The following is a 17,898-nucleotide window of genomic DNA, read 5'->3' as shown; positions in this document are numbered from 1 at the left end:
AGCTGTCACACAGACCGCTCTCCAGCGACCAACGATGCCGAGGTCCCCGGGTAACCAGGGTAAACATCGGGTTGCTAAGCGCAGGGCCGCGCTTAGTAACCCGATGTTTACCCTGGTTACCAGCGTAAAAGTAAAAAAAACAAACAGCACATACTTACATGCGTCCCCCAGCGTCTGCTTCCTGACACTGACTGAGCTCCGGCCCTAACAGCACAGCGGTGACGTCACCGCTGTGCTTTCACTTTCACTTTAGGTGCCGGCGCTCAGTAAGTGTCAGGAAGCAGACGCTGGGGGACGCATGTAAGTATGTGCTGTTTGTTTTTTTTACTTTTACGCTGGTAACCAGGGTAAACATCGGGTTACTAAGCGCGGCCCTGCGCTTGGTAACCCGATATTTACCCTGGTTACCAGTGTAAAATATCGCTGGTATCGTTGCTTTTGCTTTCAAACACAACGATACACAGCGATCGGACGACCAAATAAAGTTCTGGACTTTATTCAGCGACCAGCGACATCACAGCAGGATCCTGATCGCTGCTGCGTGTCAAACGAAACGATATCGCTAGCCAGGACGCTGCAACGTCACGGATCGCTAGCGATGTCGTTTCGTGTGAAGGTACCTTAACTGTGTGGCGTACCTGAAAAAAAATACAGTGGAAGTTGTAGGAGACAATGGGTTGTATATTGCTGTCCAAGCACGGCCGCTACTTTATTCTAGCAGTTAATGGAGTGGCCACCAATAAATATCCATTTCTCACCCTCTTTAATGTAGAAACACCAGACTTATTGGCTTGCAGTATGAAGACCAATTATGAAGGCCAGTATGAAGGCCCCTATGTGACAATTTGATGAAAACCGCTTTGAGATCGGATTAGAGATTGTAAGTGCTCAGATTACTGATGTACACAATTCTGTCCTTGTCACATACATCAGCCATGAAGAAAGGCGTTCAGAATGGTTACATACCACCGGGGGAAATAGGGGGCAGCTTTCATTTGCCTCTATGCAGTCAGCATTTTCCAATCCTGCATTTCATTAATAACACACTGCACCACAATTTCCCCAATTACTTTGTAACCCATGCCGCCCGTCTGTATGTTCTCTGTGTTCTCCAACAGATCAGTCCTCCAGATGAATAATTTCCTTTATTAGTTACATCCTGTCACAATTAGCAACACATCAGAAATGAGATAACATAGAAGGAGATAAGCTCATTCCCTGACACTGAGACGTTAGCTGACTCCGAGGGTTCAATGAGCCTTGTCTTGTGAAATCTGAATTCAGCAATTTACAGTTCAACGTTTGGGTTGAATGTTAAATACACGTTGGCCGAAGCCGTATAATTCAGGAGACATACAAGTAGGAACTACTCGAATACTGCAATACAGGGCGTAAACATTCTTCAACGCAAGGTTCTTCTAATATAAGCTGTTCACAACCATTATTTATGGCATATTTTAAACAGATTTTCCTTTTTCCGCCACAAATTCATACACTGGAACAATACCCAGTTTGGGGTTAATATCACTGCTCATCCTGAGCCTCCTGGCTTATCCATTTAATTGTCTAAATTGAGGAAATCCCCAAATACTCTTACATTTAGAGAACAGTCAGACAGCCTTGTAAATCGGATCACAATGCATGGACTGGCCGGGCCCGTGCCGAAGTAAGGTTGCTAAACCCCATTTAGGCTACGTTCACATTTGCGTTGCGTCGGGCGCAGGTTCGGCGACGCATAGCAGCGCATGCGTCATGCGCCCCTATATTTAACATGGGGGCGCATGGACATGCGTTGTCTTGCGTTTTGTGGCGCATGCGTCATTTTTGGCGCAAGCGTCAGGGCGCACAGGACGCTGCATGTTGCATTTTTTTTGTGCCGAAAATCATGCCAAAATTGGACGCATGCGTCACAAAAGCTGCTTTTTGCATGCGTTTTTGCATGCGTTGTGCGTTGTGTCGCCGACGCTGCGCCGCACAACGCAAATGTGAACGTAGCCTTAATAGGAAATGCATGGTCTTTAAATCAGTCAGTAGGATCTGCCCTCCTAAGCCGTCTACATGGGCATGTAGGTCATAGAAAGTTAGATAAATTGATACTTTGATATCTGAGATCTGATATTATATTCAAGAGGAATCAACATTTTTCTTAATATGCTGCTAAGATCTATGGGCGGGACATAGATCTTCCTGAGAATCTGCCACCAGAGCTTATTATAAATGAGAGGTAGAGTTACCAGTGTGAGGCATGTAGATCAGGAGAGCGGACAGTCAGTCATTACTTGTATCACACTGTTAACCCCTCTTTCATTTACTATAAGCTCTGGAGGCAGATTCTCGGGGAGATCTATGTCCGGCCCATAGATCTTAACAGCTCATTTACATATTATGAAAATTGTGAATTACTCCGGAATAAGACATCGGATCGCAGATATCGAGGTATCATTTTATTCAGCTTCCTATCACCTCCATAAAGACGGCTTAGGAGGGTAGATCCTACTGACAGATCCCCTTCATCAGAATATTTCTGCCAATCTCACCTACAAACAATGAGATGGGAAAAGGGGCAACCAGCACTGGTGTTCTGTCATGGCAAGAGCTGGGACCCATATTTATTAAACTGTGGCTCAATAAAAGGCAATGGTGGGATGCATGCAAGTGGTTGCACAAGGAAAAATCACAATAACCCGATGCAATGAAAGGCACCCTGAGCACATTACCCCGACCTCCTTAATCATACAAGATTTCCTTTGCAGATTAAATATTCGTTTTCCTTCTATATATATTGGAAATATGTATCCATGCAGTTTACGGAGTTGGCCTTGCAAATTAGTACAAGGCATAAAGCAAATTTGGTATATTAAACAGAAGTTGTGTGGGTGTTCTCTGTTTTAAGTTCTACATGGAGCTGAAAACATTCCACTGAAGTGAATACCATGTTACTGTCTGCAGTGATGTATCAGAGCAGTGCAGGGGGAAAGTCTGGCCAACTAACGTAATACTGTTAATTTCGTTTATTTCCAATATTCAGAGATGTAAAGGGTTATTCTCATATTGGACGAGTGATAAATTTGGACATAGGTCCATATATATGGGTCTTACTCCTGCGATGGAGAGGTGACCGCTAGTAATGAGCTAGCGTGCTCGAATAAGGTGTTATCTGAGCATGCTTGTGTCTTAAGTGAGCATTTTCAGCGTGCTCGAAAAATATACTCGAGTCCCAATGGCTGCATGTCCCACAGCTGATCGACAGTCGCAACACATGTAAGAATTCCCTGTTTGTTAGGCAATCCCTGCATGTGTTGAAGCTGTTGAACAGCCGTGAGACTTGTAGCTGCGGGGACTCGAGCATATTTTTTGAGCACGTTGAAATGCTCGATTAGTACTCGAGCATGCTCAGATAACACGGTATTCGAGCACACTTACTCATCACTAGTGATCGCGCATGTGCAGCACTTTATCTTGTATGGGAGTCTTGAACATTTTTGAGCAAGCATGCATGACAATTTTTTTTCTTTCTGAGACCCTGTTATGTTACAGGGTGGGGTCAGTGAGTGCTGAGGAGTATAGGGCAGAAAAGTCACCCATGCTCTGCTGACTCCATAACTACAGCGTCCAAACCATCTCTGCCATAAGCATCAGCACAAAAACTGCACGTTGGGAGTTTCATGGCGTGGGTTTCTGTAACACAGCTCTGTCAGTGGAAGGTTGGCAGCTGTTAAAAGGTCTTCCATGGCCAAACTTTGGGCATGCCACTCCATCTAGCAGGTCACAGGGGAACCCTTTCTTGAATCCTTCAATCTCTATACCGGGATCTAGACTTATGCAGAGCCCTAAGGGGCTGAATCCACAGAGTGGTTGCTGGCCGGTGGAGCAGTCTGGCAGTGGAGAATGAAAATGCCGAGTCATTACCTAGAGGTCAGGATTCAGAACACAATGGAAGTGCAGAAGCGTAGTCAGAACAAGAGTAGAAATCAAAGAGGGAATAATTCAGAGCGGTGCAACAGGAGAGAACCAGGACAAGTATCACCAATAACTGGCATCTGTAAGCCAACGATGAAAGGGAATCTGTCACCACATTTGACCTATCTAAACTATTAATATGGGCATATAGATTATACACTACTGGAGAAAAAATCATTCCTGTATGCCTAAAAGTGTTAATGGTGTGTAGTCCTGTGAAAGGCTTAAAGCAGGGAGCTAATGAGGAAACTATGTTCGGGAACTAACCCACAAGCTTGCTGGCTGGACAGCACCACAAGTTCCAGAATACTAAACAGAACTGCACCAGGGGCAAAATTCCCACAGGCGCATCCAAAAATCTTGAAGACGAATGGAAGCTGTTTTATCTGCAGAAGGAGAACCAGCTCCATGTTAATGTCTATGGATAGGATGTAATAAAAGCTTCTGTAAGTGGATTGTGGAGGTGTATTAAAGGGCACCTGTTACATAGTACATGCAGTCCGATCTGTGGACTGCGCAGTATGGAGACGGAGAAGCTGAGCAGAATGATATAACAATTTAGCATAATTTGGGTTGTTAGGTCACCGTGACCACAGATGAATGCTTATATTTAGCTATCGAAAACATTGAGGAATATTGCCACTGGTAAAAGTACTAGCTGCTGGAGTCTATTCATTTCCTTTTTCATTGTGCATCACATGGATGAGTACTAGCATCTGTGTGTTAGATGAGCCTCTCATCATCGTCCTTCTATCACACCCCCATCACTCTCCTGTATCACCTGTTATACAGCCAGAGTGAGTGGAATTAACTTTGTATCACCCCTACAGTGTTATATGTGCGAATCCATTCTTGACATACATGCCATAAAAATGGACCATGAGGTTATCATTAAGCTCCAGGAAAGTAGGGACACAACCCTAATTGTTCCCTTCCATATGCTATCCGCTGGTGAGAATCTCAGCAGGACCCCTTCCTCCAGAGGAAATTAGTTGTAAACAAGTGGGGATGGTATTGGCTTAAAGGTTAAGGAAGCACCAGGCTTTTCTGTTTCGAGTGGCAAAAGCCAACACTAAAGCGGTTGACCAGTGTCGAACTGGAGTACCAAGGGCCCCTCATTAATATTGAGTCTGGGGGCCTACTGTGACTCACCTGCCTCAGCTGGGCTGCGCTCTACCACCTTCCCCTATGGCCGCTGCCCTTTGCTGGGCTCCACATCGGTTTTAAAAGTGGCCTGACTACCCTCCATATTTCAGGACCACCAAGACCCACACCTGTCTTCGTATTAAGACTCCTAGTCCTGTGTTGCTGTGCACCTCCATCAGTTCCTGGTCTGCATCTGACTTATGACCCAGCATTAGGCCTTGCCTGTGTCTTCTCTGCACCTGTCCTCTTGTGGTCTCCAGTGTGAAAAGCACTCACCTGAGGGCTTAGTGGATCCACCTCACTAGGTGAGACTAACACACACTCTGTAGCTGGCCCTTGTTCACAAATTTCTAGCCAACACATTCTCCTTACATTTGAATGGAAAATGCAAATACACCTTCTCTGAAGTATATGGGGTATTCATTGGGGAGGAATTGGGGAACCCCGACCCACCTGATAAGTCAAGATTACAGAGGTGACATTTATGGCAGTGTTGATGATACATGTTCATACCTTAGCAGGAGGTTTGCCTGTATACAGTGCATGAAATATTCTGTGTGAAACACAGCTTATGTAGGTAGATTGGGGGTCCACGTCTGCACAGGGGCCTACTAGGTGGGTATAACACTATGGCCAGGGCCCCTGCATGGTTTCCCTTCCCCTCCGTGCATGCAGAGACACCGGCATACTCACTGCCCCAGCGGCACGGCATGGTCCTCCAGCGCGCTCCCTGGTTACTTCCTGTACTGTCTGTAACCCGGAGGTGTGCTCCACTGCTCTTAAAGGGGCAGGGCAAGCATATAGTAAAATGCTCTTAGTCTGTAACCGACAGGAATTTAGTAAAATACTTAGCAGGCATCTTGTTTAAAAGGAATCCTTCCCAATAGGGAGGTGACAAGAATCACATTCAGTCATTAGGTAATGTGGTGTTTTACCAGTGTAGTTGTGAGGTCCTATCGTCCCGGTGTGGCCAGAGTCGTGAACCCGAATCCCTGGTCCCAGTATGAGCAATGTCCGGAACCCTAATCCCTGGTCCCAGTGCGGCTAGTTCTGAACTCGAAATCCCTGGTCCTAGAGCGTCTATGCCTGAACCGTGTACCCCCGGTCCGTGTGTGACCAGTCCTGAACCCAATGTCCCTGGTCCTAGTGCCTGCACCCTAAGTGACATTATTTGCATAAGATAAAAGATGGAAAGTTACATGAAAATGAATGTTTCATCCTCTCCATTCTTCCAGTAGGCCAAAATGGATTAAAATCTAGTTGGATATAGCAGCATATGTGATAATATGGAGATGTTTTGCCCAACAAACCCTTACTCGAGGCGCCATACCAGACAAAAAAAGGACAAAAACACAATGGTTGCCTGAAGATTGTCTGAAACATGTTGTAATGCTAAAAAGTTAGCAGGAAATCTGATGGGGGTTTGAATCCATCTGGCCACCCTTTTGTGTTAATAAAATACCTCTTTTGCTATAAAGAGTGATTATATATTATTACATATTAAGGAATACATTTTTTGATGCATTAAAGGGTTATCCCAATATAGTAAGTAATTTCCTATATATAGGGTAGGGTATGACTTATTGATTGCTGGAGCCAACCACTGGGACCCCTAGTGATCCCGACATTGGGGTCCTGGAACTTGCGTGCAGTGAGGGTGCTCATGCTCGACCTCTGTCCTCGGTTTTCTCTAGCAGTCCCATAGATACTGAATGGAGTTGAGGCATACAAGCATAGCATAGGAGATAATTACCAGATTGCTGAGACCCTCAGCAATAAGGAAGTTATTCCCTATCCATGAGTGGGATTTAGATGGTTCTGATGGGTTTACTCAAGCCGATTGTTCAAATGAAAGCTGCTTCAGTGAACCAGGATCCCAACCATAGTTCATAAGAGGGGATGGGGTGGCAGTTATAGTCAATAAGAGGGACTGTGTAGTGGTTAAAGTTCATAAGGGAGGACAGTGTAGAGGCATTATTTTATAGGAGAGGACCGTGTGAAGATCATGTATCATAATAGAGACAGTGTGGGGGTCATATTTTGTACAGGATATACAATTAGGATCAAATATTTATTTAGTTGGGATGTGATGCTGAAGGCCGGCGAAGAGGGAAATCTGCAAAGACAAGTTGTAACTGTGAAGCCATCATGTCATCTGTTGGCATGAAGGAGAAGAAAGAGATAAGAATGTATCCAATCCAAATTAAGGAAGATTTCACTTATAAGGTACTTGATGTACGTGACCTTGATGTGCAAAGACACGTTGGGATTTTTAGTTTCATTTGATTACTATACATATATAGTGGCAGTGCCTGACCTGATATTGTTGTTAATGTCTGTGCTAAACTTGGTTCTGTATTCATATACTAGTGGTGATTCTGGTACTGTATTGATGTAATAATAATGGTTCTTGTGCTGCTTTCACGTACATTGATAATGGTTATGTACTGATAATGACTTGTTTTATTCATGTACAGATGATGGTTATTGTACTATATATGTGTTCCGATGATGGTTATGGTGCTATAGCCATGTACTGATGTTAGTTCTGTTGATATATTCATGTACTGAAGTTAGTTCTAGTGATGTATTCATATAATGACGTTGGTTCTGGTGATGTATTCATGCACTGATGGTGGTTCTGGGGATGTATTTCTGGTGTTGTAGTAATTTAATGATAATTACTCTGGTGCTGTATTCATGTACTGATGATGGTTCTGGTACTATATACATGTACTAATTTTGCTAGTGTTGTATTCATATACTGATCTTGGTTATAGTGATGCATTCATGCCCTGAGTTTTCTGGTGCTGTAATAATTATAGGGGATAACTCAGGAGACTCTTTGCGTGGAACAAGACAACTACAGGACACAGTTTTATAAGTGGTAAAGTCTATATTATCACACGGTGATTCAAACAGGTGCAGAGAGAAATTCAAGTCCACAACACTTGGTGCAAATAATAAACGCAGCTTAGCAGTCTATAGGAAACTTCAGAGGAAAATACAATGAAGCAGAAAGTCTATGAAGCACAGTTATTCTTGAGGATACTTGACACGAATATATCCTTGTCTTAGTCCAGGCACAAATAGATATGCTTATTAGGCAGTTCAAATCATATCTTAGCTCAACCAGGGAGGCCTGGTTAATAGTCTCAGGTTATTGCAAAGCAGCAACAGCTTACATGACCAGCAAATGCAGATGGAAGTAAACACGAACAGCAGATGAAGGAGGATTACTGGAAACTTGTGTATGCAGCAGGAACTCAGAGCAGAGTAGCAGGATCACCACACAGGTTCACAGGAGCAGGTATATAGCCAGTGAGTCATCAGAGTCAGGAGCTGGATGCAAGGCAGAATACTCTAGCACAGACTGAAGGCTGGGGTGGAGTTTTATAGCAGGAGACACAGTGCACATGAGACCAAAGACGCCATCTTGAAAAAGGGCAGTAATGCACAAAGAGTAAAAAATGTTCAGAGTCCTGACATTACTCCCTCCTTAAAAGCGGCCTCAGGACGATCCTGGACCTGGTTTCTCAGGGAATCTCTGATGAAAACGAGAAATCTTCTGTTGGGCATTGATGTTTTCCACAGGTTCCCAAGAGTCTTCCTCAGGGGGATATCCCTGCCATCTTATCAGATATTGGAGCCGATTCCTGCGAATCCTGGAATCAATAATTTCCTCCACCACGAATTGTTCTTGCCCATCAATCACCACAGGCTGCGGAGGTGGCACAACACGTCCCTGGAAGGTATTAGGAGATACAGGCTTTAGTAAAGATACATGAAAAACTGGGTGTACCTTCATTGTCCTAGGCAGCTTCAGCCGGCAGGCCACAGAGCTCACAATACCGTTGATCTTGAAAGGGCCAATGAATTTCTGTCCAAGTTTTTGTGAAGGAACGTTTAACTTCAGATTCTTAGTTGCTAACCACACGGAATCTTCTACCTTGAACATGGGTGCAGGTTTACGGAATCTGTCAGCCGATCTCTTATAACGTTCTTGAGCTGTGGTCAGGGATTCCTTCAGAACCTCCAGATTCTGTCTCATCGCAGTCAGCCTTTCCTCCACTGCCGGAACCGGAGAATTAATTGGAGACCTAGGTAAAATACACGGATGATAACCCAGATTGGCAAAGAAAGGTGTAAATTTAGTGGAGGCGCTCTGAGAATTATTATATGAAAATTCGGCTAACGGCAACAACTCCAACCAATCATCCTGGAGATGGCTGACATAACATCTTAGATATTGTTCCAGCGTCTGGTTGGTATGCTCAGTCTGACCATTTGTCTGGGGATGGTGAGCAGAAGAGAGACAGACATTAATATTGAGTGCAGAGCAAAACCCCTTCCAGAATCTTGAAGTGAACTGTACTCCACGGTCAGAGATGATCTCATCCGGAACCCCGTGCAACCGAAAGACATTCTGTATAACCAAGTTCACTGTATCTTTAGCTGAGGGAAGGCCGGTGCACGGAACAAAATGAGCAGCTTTAGTCAGGTGATCAACTACCACCATGATTGTATTCATGCCCCCCGATGTAGGCAGCTCCACAATAAAGTCCATTGATATAGACCCCCAAGGGCGGGACGGAACAGGTAATGGTTGTAGAAGACCCGTAGGTGCCACATGAGGAGTCTTGTAACAGGCACATACCTCGCAAGAGAGAACATAGTCCTTGGTATCCTTCAGGCAAATTGGCCACCAGAAGAATCGGCTCAGGAACTCTTGTGTCTTCTGTACCCCCCTGTGACCAGCCACCTTGGAGTCATGTACCAACTTGAGGATCTGCAGACGGACAACCTCCGGGACGTAGATACGTCGATCTCTGAACCACATGCCACCCTTAAAGACAAGATTAATATCCACAGGTGGGTTGGCCAGAAATACATCACCTTCATAGGCCTCCCTGCACTCCTTCCACAAGTCCTGATCGTGGATAACTCCGATGAAATTGGCATCAGATAGAATGGTCTTGGACGGGGCTCCAGGTACAGAATCCGCAGCATGGATTCGGGAAAAAGCATCAGCCTTCCCATTACGAGAACCTGGACGGTACGAGATAACAAAGTTAAATTGATTTAAAAATAAGTTCCAACGAGCCTGACGAGGAGAAAGACATCTAGCGGATCTAAGGAACTCTAGATTGCAATGGTCAGTTAGCACTATGATCTGTTGTGCAGCTCCTTGCAGATGATGCCTCCATTCTTTGAAAGCCGCAATAATAGCCAGCAATTCCTTATCTCCCACATCATAATTCTTCTCTGCTGAGGTTAGTCTACGGGAAAAGAAAGCACAAGGATGTAGAAGACCCTTCTCTCCAGTTCTTTGGGAGAGAATAGCCCCCAAAGCATTATCAGAAGCGTCCACCTCCACAATGAAAGGAAGTGTTGGACCTGGGTGTATCAACATCGGTGCTGATGTGAAACAGACTTTAAGCTGATCAAAAGCCTCTTGAGCCTGTGATGACCACTTAAAGGGCTTTTCCTTCTTTGTCAAGGAAGTAATGGGACGGATATCAGAAAAATTTCGAAAGAAGCGTCTGTAGAAATTTGCAAAACCAATAAAACGTTGGACCTCCTTAACGTTCTTGGGTACCGGCCAGTCAAGGATAGCCTGAATCTTACCAGATTCCATGTTCAGCCCCTGGGGAGAGATGATATAACCTAAGAACTGTATCTCAGAACGATGGAACTCGCATTTCTCCGGCTTGATATACAGATGGTTCTCTTTCAGACGTCTTAAAACAGTTTTGACATGATCTTCATGTTCTTGTAGAGAGTCAGAAAAGATTAGTATATCGTCCAAATAGATCACTACAAACTGGTCCAACAAATCTCTGAAAATGTCATTAGCAAGGTGTTGAAATGTTGCAGGGGCGTTACAAAGCCCGAAGGGCATCACGAGAGATTCAAAGTGTCCATACCGGCATCTGAATGCTGTCTTCCACTCATCCCCTGGACGAATATGCACCAAATTATAAGCCCCACGAAGATCCAGTTTAGAGAACACCTTAGCATGGCGGACTCTTTCTAGTAATTCGGGAATCAGAGGCAAATGGTAACGGTTTCGTACGGTTACCTTATTGAGTTCTCGATAGTCAACACAGGGTCTCAGGGTCCCATCCTTCTTCTTTACAAAAAAGATAGGTGCCCCTGCTGGTGAGGAAGAAGGACGTATGAAGCCTTTGGCCAGATTTTCATCAATATACTCTTTTAAGGCTTGAAGCTCAGGTGCCGCCAAAGGGTATACGTTACCAAAAGGAATGGCTGCCCCGGGAAGCAGCTCAATGGGACAGTCATGCCTGTGTGAAGGAAGCTGATCTGTATTCTTCTTGTCACAGATGTCAGAGAACTCTTTATAAGCTGGAGGTAAAGAAAATACCTGTACATGTGGTTCCGTAGCCATGGACTCAGGGACAGCTTCTGTTAAAGCTGAGTTGCTCCTTGTTGGGAAGATAATCTCCTTGGTCTCCCAGTTGATAATTGGGTTCTGAGAACGCAACCAAGGAATGCCTAGAATCACAGGAAAATGAGAAGAAATTAGCAAGAAAGAAAGTTGCTCCTGATGGTTAGGCTCCAACAAAATTTCAAGGGGTACGGTCTCCTGATCCACAGGCCCAGAGATTAAAGGTGACCCATCCACTGTTTCCATGGTAATAGGAGAGGCTCTTTGCTGAATCTTAATACCATGTTCCTTGGCAAATGCGATATCCATGAAATTGCCACCTGCACCAGAGTCAATCATAGCTGAACTGGAAATCCACTGTCCTGAACACAGGATCTTAATAGGGAGAGAACAGTGAGAGTTCTTTTCCTTCAGCTCCTTGGGGGGTGAAGTCATAGAAAGTGAATGGAATACAGCGTTTAAAGGCAGACTACATTCAGAGATGTCAGATTCATCATCACAGTTGTCATACTCCCCTATTGCTGTTAGCACCTTGTTAGGCCGTCTAGGACACTTAGGACAATTGATCAAGAAGTGGTCAGACTGGCCGCAGTAGAAACATAGACTTTCACACAGGCGATGCTCCCAGCGCTCATTGTTCTCGCGCCTCTGAACGGAATCAATTTGCATGGGCACCTCCTCCACCTCCCGAGACGTTTTACCTGCAGGCTCTTTGGAAGGAAGGGAAAAGTTAGAAACACGGTTATATGCAGCAAATTTCTCCTGCCTACGCTCAGTAAGGCGAATGTCTATGCGCACACAATGCTGTATAAATGTCTCTAGCTCTTGTGGTGACTCAGAGCGGGCTAGTTCATCTTTTACAATACTAGACAGACCCCTTTTAAAAATAGGCAATTGTACATAACTGTCCCAATTGGTATCTACCGCCAATCTCCTGAATTTAGTGGCATACTCAATAACAGAACGTTTAGCCTGGCGTAAAGACAACAAAGCAGATTCAGCGGTTGCACCGCAATTAGGGTCATCAAACATTAATGCCATAGCGGCCAAGAAATCATCCAAGTCATTTAACCGTGGGTCACGAGACTCAATCATCGGATTCGCCCAGGCGAGAGCTTGTGAGGTCAGTAGCATTATTACACACAATACTTTGGATCTATCAGTAGGAAAACGGTCAGCATGCACATCAAAATATAGCATACATTGATTCACAAAGCCACGAAATTTGTCGCAATCACCATTAAATCTGAATGGGGGCAACTTAGGTGGGCCAGCTGGAGGCGATTGCCCAGAGGGTAAAGTCACTTGTGCAGCTATTTGCGTGCTTATGTCCTGAAAAGCCCATCCATACTGGGACTCTATGCCAGCAAGTTTGTTTTCCTGGGCTGCCATGCGGTTGCTCAAGTCCTGCAAAGTTTGTCCAAACACTTGTTGTTTGTGTTCAAAGCTTCCAAACTTCTTTTGCAGACCTTCCACATCTTTCTGCAATGATCTAATTATGGAAAACACCTGCTCTAATTTGCTTTCTGCAGTCATTGTTCCAGCAGTCTCCTTTTTTTTTTTTTAGGCTAGAGTATCCTGTAATAATTATAGGGGATAACTCAGGAGACTCTTTGCGTGGAACAAGACAACTACAGGACACAGTTTTATAAGTGGTAAAGTCTATATTATCACATGGTGATTCAAACAGGTGCAGAGAGAAACTCAAGTCCACAACACTTGGTGCAAATAATAAACGCAGCTTAGCAGTCTATAGGAAACTTCAGAGGAAAATGCAATGAAGCAGAAAGTATATGAAGCACAGTTATTCTTGAGGATACTTGACACGAATAAATCCTTGTCTTATTCCAGGCACAGATAGATATGCTTATTAGGCAGTTCAAATCATATCTTAGCTCAACCAGGGAGGCCTGGTTAATAGTCTCAGGTTATTGCAAAGCAGCAACAGCTTACATGACCAGCAAATGCAGATGGAAGTAAACACGAACAGCAGATGAAGGAGGATTACTGGAAATTTGTGTATGCAGCAGGAACTCAGAGCAGAGTAGCAGGATCACCACACAGGTTCACAGGAGCAGGTGAATAGCCAGGGAGTAATCAGAGGTCAGGAGCTGGATGCAAGGCAGAATACTCTAGCACAGACTGAAGGCTGGGGTGGAGTTTTATAGCAGGAGACACAGTGCACATGAGACCAAAGACGCCATCTTGAAAAAGGGCAGTAATGCACAAAAGGTAAAAAATGTTCAGAGTCCTGACAGGTGCTGTAGTTATGTACTAATGATAGTTCTGATTTTGTATTCGTATAGTGATGATGGTTCTGGTTTTGCAGTCTTATAGTGATTATGGTTATGGTGTTATATTCATATACTGATGATAGTTTTGGGGCTGTATTTATGGTCTGATGTTGCGTATGGTGATGAATTCCTGTATTGAAGTTGGTTGAGATCATATAAAGATGTAGTAATCCATAAGCTGTCAGATAACGCGCAAAATGCCTATATTAAAAAAGTTGTGCGCTATCTGACAAGTTAAAGAATATTACATCTGTATTTATGTTAGGAGCATTTAACCTTTGTATTTGATTGGAGCAGAAGATAAGCATGTAACTGCGTGTAGTCTGCAAAAATGGCACAGCCTAAATGGTGGGTGAGAGATCAGCATGTACCTGGGTGTAGTCTGCAAAAATGGCAGGGCCTAAATGGTGGGTAAGAGATATATCCATACAGGTTTATAATCGTAAGAGACACTGGCACAAGGTGGACTTTAATCAGACATTTTGCTATTGCCTTTGTGCATTGCTAGGAGACAGATGTATAATAAATTTCAAGGTGATATTTCAGAGTTACATGTGGCTTATTGGCTTCCTGAAGTCATATGTATATGAAATGCTAAATAACTGACCTTTTGTTTGACATGCATGGAGTCTAATGCTGAGTCGGAGCCTGGCATTTTCTTATAGAATCTGCATTTTTGACATACCACCATTAGGTAATAATGCGCATACGCTTAATATGTGATCCTACAATACTGCTCGTCACTCTGAGGCTGCAGGCCTTTATATCTCCATTTTGTGATATTATTGGGTTTCAGCCTCATTATTTGTACAGGGAGCACACATCTAACCAATGCCACATCCGTGCATGCACTGGGTATGGATTGCGTGCTGCTTTTTTTCACGAGATCTTTGTATTTACCCCCGGGACACTCAGCACTGAGCCTAAAGACAGCACGGCATTGTGGATACAGAGTGTTTGTGATGACTCTTAGCACACTGCCCGGGGTCTCCCAATCCTGCCGGTGACCGGATGCCCCAATGTCCTTTTCTTAGAGTGGTTTGCAAGGCCACGTGAAGTCATATATACCAAACAAATAAAGTAGGTCATAGCAGAACCCCCAGCTGAAATATGTCACTATAGTTTAGTGTCAGTGCACAATGCTGACAAATCTACTGCCCTCCTTAAACCTTCTCCGGTCTGATGTCTGACAATCTGCACAACCAATCAAGGACTCTTAGTCCCTAGGGTATATCATGCAGAGCTTCAAGACTGATCATTGACGTGACCAGCAATCCATCCATTGATCGCGATATATGTAGATCAGATGCACAAAATGTGTCTCTATCAGCATCATTACAACATTGTGCACATTGCTAACTCTCCATATTTGTACTAGAGGTATTCTTAAACATGTTATTGTTTTATATACAGAACCACTCAAAAGTTTGGATGAACCTGCTTATGCAATCTTATTGGAATGTGCACGTTATAGATTCAGACTGAAGGCAGCAAAACCAAAAAGGAACAAATATGGAAACGAGGAGTAAAGAAAAATGTGTGAAACCAACCAGAATATGTGCTAAACTTTAGATTCCTCAAACTACCCCCTTTTTCACTCTGGTGACGGCTTTACTCCCCCTTGACATTCTCTAGCAGCTTCATCAGGTCATCACCTGGAATGGCTTCCGATGAACAGGTCAACTTATCAGGCGTTCACTTGTGAAATCAAAGGCCTTCAGAAAGTGTTTGTCACCATCAGGTGTTGGTACACAGCTCCATACAGTGCCGAGTCCTATCCAACATCTGTTCTAAGCCAGAATATGGCGAGAACCACTCAACTAAGGAAAGATAAACTAAAGTTCATAATTACTTAAAGACGAGATGGTCCGTCAATATGCTACAACTTTGTAGGTATCCTCAAATGCTGTCATAAAAGCCATCAATCGCTGTGATGAAACTGTCTCATCATTGTTGATGATACTAAGTATTCATGGGATTCTTAGAAGTCTTCTTCACAATCACTCAACTTCACCTCAATGGAGATGGCTTTCGAATGAGTTTGACCCCACAGTGAAGACAAAGCATCTAACAAATGCTCAGCACCTCTGGGAGCTTCTTCAAGACTGTTGGGAGCAATTCCAGGTGATGCCTGATGAAGTTGCTTGAAAGGATGCTAAGGGGGTGTGACGCCATCATCACAATAATAGGGGTGTGAGGGTGTGGCCTCTGATACAGCTAGGGGGCGCTGTTTGTTCTCCCCAGAATGTGCATGCAGACGGATGAAGTCCATAGGTGTGCATGAGTCACGGATTTCCCGTCCGGGTTTTCCATGTGGCTGAAGGCCACAGATTTGTATGTGTGTTTAAAAACCCTGTAGTAAGGGGTATGGGTGTGTCAGGTCGTGTCAGGTGTGCGAGGTGCACGTCAGTGTCAGTCTGGTGTGTGCTGGTCTGCAGAGTGCATGGAGGCACAGGCCAGCAGAGCCAGCACCCAGGGCAGCTGAATAGCCTGGCACCCGCAGCGTACACAGAGATGCAAGTCGTCCATGGTACTGGTCTCGGATGTGGACAGTCCTGTGCCCGGAGGTGGATGTCCTGTGCCCGAAGGAGTCGGATGTGGACAGTCCTGTGCCTGGAGGTGGATGTCCTGTGCCTGAAGGAGTCGGATGTGGACAGTCCTGTGCCCGGAGGTGGATGTCCTGTGCCCGAAAGAGGACTAGCATGTGTAACGATTGCAAACAGGTCGATATGGTGCCCGGCTGCTATCCGGAGGATATCCTGAACTGTGTACGACTGTGTGAGTAAAGAGTCTGTAAAGAGACTGTGATACAGCGATGCAGGACACCCACGAGAACTAGTCAGAGGAGGGCTGGCGTGTGTAGTGTCTGCAACATATGAGGCTGTGTGTATGGAGACATATAGAGACTGTGAGATGGCGTACGGTCGCCCAGGGAAACTGGACAAGGGACGTCTGGCCTGTTTAGGGACCGCAAATCTAAAGCCATGTGATATGTATTGCTTTGAACCGGTGTAAACTGGTCACTGATATTATCCACTGAAGTTATATGCATTTATGTGAATTGGACTTTAATGCTGTGAAGAAACACATTAAAAGAGACTTTTGTGTTTGAATTTGTGGGTCACTGCTTCTTCACTGCGTATGATGCTACTGCAGCCTTACAGGGGATACTTTGAGGAATCTAAGGTTTAACACATATTCTGGTTTCTTTCACCCGTGTTTCTTTACTGCATTTTTCCATGTCTCCCTTTGTGGTTTTGCTGCCTCCAATCTAAATCAATAATGTGCACATTCCAATAAGAACATGAACAGGTGTGTCCAAATTTTTGACTGATACTATAGATCGAGACACAAAACACACATTAAAGTAGATCAGTCACCAAATTTCACCGTATAAATTGCATACAATATTCAATAGATGGCTTAGACCTGATGAGGCCAGTGATCTTACTTTAACAATCAATGTCAGGATGGCAGTGTAACCCTTTATGAATTTGTAAACACAAATCTCCACCCTCCAAGCCTGATTGACAGCTCCTCAGTGTCTCTCCTCCCAGCGGCAGCCAAAGTCTCGAGCTGCTCAGTACAAGCTGCAGATGTCAAGTTGGCTGGATGGATGGAGACAACTCGTCTCGCAAAAAAAATTATTACATTTATGGGAACTACCTGGAGCAGGGTATTGTAATGGGAGGTTAATTGTTTATTGAGTGTATCGGGAAACATTAGATACAGACTCTACGTCATTTCTACTTTATGACCTTCTACATGTTTTCCGTACTTTTTTGGAAGTTAATAAAATATCCAAACAATCGGAGACAGAGGTCCATGATGGGGCCTGTTAAAAAATCAAAGGGATCTTTTTGCTGCCGCTGGTGTCTATCACGTATCATGCTTTGCTGTCACCTACACAGTCTCAGTAGGAGTAGGAGTAATATCGAAAGGTAAATCCATTCAAAATGAAAGAACTTCCCGAAATAATAATTCTGATGGCTACAAAGTAAGAATTTCTAAAGGTACCTTCACACGAAATGACTTTGTAACGATATCGCTAGCGATCCGTGACGTTGCAGCATCCTCGCTAGCGATATC

Source organism: Ranitomeya variabilis, chromosome 2 (assembly GCF_051348905.1).
Source record: "Ranitomeya variabilis isolate aRanVar5 chromosome 2, aRanVar5.hap1, whole genome shotgun sequence".
Classification (NCBI taxonomy): domain Eukaryota; kingdom Metazoa; phylum Chordata; class Amphibia; order Anura; family Dendrobatidae; genus Ranitomeya; species Ranitomeya variabilis.
Note: the sequence above shows the minus strand (reverse complement) of the source record.